The sequence below is a fragment of the Egretta garzetta genome, unplaced genomic scaffold (assembly GCF_000687185.1).
Source record: "Egretta garzetta isolate BGI_Z169 unplaced genomic scaffold, ASM68718v1 scaffold100, whole genome shotgun sequence".
NCBI classification, from domain to species: domain Eukaryota; kingdom Metazoa; phylum Chordata; class Aves; order Pelecaniformes; family Ardeidae; genus Egretta; species Egretta garzetta.
The window spans coordinates 1,621,971-1,623,259 of NW_009258265.1; positions in this window are offsets into that span (position 1 = coordinate 1,621,971).

Genomic DNA, 1,289 nt, shown 5'->3' on the forward strand with positions numbered 1-1,289 from the left:
CACTGCAGCCTTGCGCTGGGCCGTGCCCCCGAGCTCAGCTCCTGCCCAAGGTCCCTTCCCCGCGCTGCAGCAAGCCGAGCTGGCTCCCAGGGGGACGGGCCACTGCCCTTGGGGCTTCTCCAGCCCATCCCAGCGTGGCCCTGGGCAGACCCAGCACCTGTCAGAGGGGACGGATGCCCACCATGCCCCCAGGGACACGTCGACCAGCGCTTGGCATTTGCAGCCCTGTGGAGCTGGACTGTCCCCACCAAGCCCCTCAGTGCCCCCAGCCCAGCCTGACGCAGCAGGGACAGGCTCTGGAGGCTGCAGGATCCCACAGCCCAGCAGCTGGGGGTGCAGGAGCAAGGGTCCCCACGCTGGTATGGGCAGAGTGCGCCGGGCAGCAGCCAAGGCCAGAACTGGTGAATGCAGCTCGGTACGGCCGTTACACATTAACTCCCTTGTTTGTCCCATATTCCCCAGCAGGAGCCTCCTGCCAGCACCTGGGGTCCAAGAGCACGGCCGGTGCACGCTCGTGCAGCCGTGCTGGGTGCCGTACCGGCCCCGCGGCCCTTGGACCCCTGTCAGTGCTGCGGAGCTGAGCCAGGACCGTCCATTACAGAGCAGCAGCGGCCGCAGCATCAGCAGTGCTGGGGCTCTGGCCACCGGCCGCAGGACCTGCAGCAGCATCCATGAGCTACGCAACAGTTTGGTCAGAAAAAGCACCCGAGTGCCTCTTTATTGGGGAAGGGTGGACATGGGGCAGCTCAGCCTGGGGAGCGCCCCCCTTCTCGTGGTCCTGCCGTGTGCTCCTGCTGACTCCTGTGCACCATCCCCGTCCCCAGAGCTTGGCACGGCTGCAGCAGCCACAGCTCCGCACCACCTGAGACCCAGCAGTGCTGGAGCTGCGGCAGGCATGGGGCCCGGGGGGGGGGTTTGGGGCTGCCACACGCTCTCACCACCCTGGGCAAAACCTCAGCACGGACCACGGCTCCAAGGGGAGCTGCGGCTTTGTGCAGTGCCCAGCCCTGGCCAGCACCATCACCCTGCGTGCACCGACCTACCTTGGGGAGGCAGCAGGAGCCCCAGTCCCGGAGGAGGAGAGTGGCCTGGGCACCCCACAGCCCTTTTGGTGGCCTCCTGGATGGAGTCTCCAAAAACCACTCCTAGGGGCTGTTTTTCAGAGGTTTTGAGTCCGCCTTCGGCAGCGCTGCAGTGCTGAAATAAGAGCTGAGCTCCTCCAAAAACCTGACCCCGAGCAGGCGACTTCCCAGGGACGGGGAGGGCAGGTCCTGGTGTGGTGGGGGAGC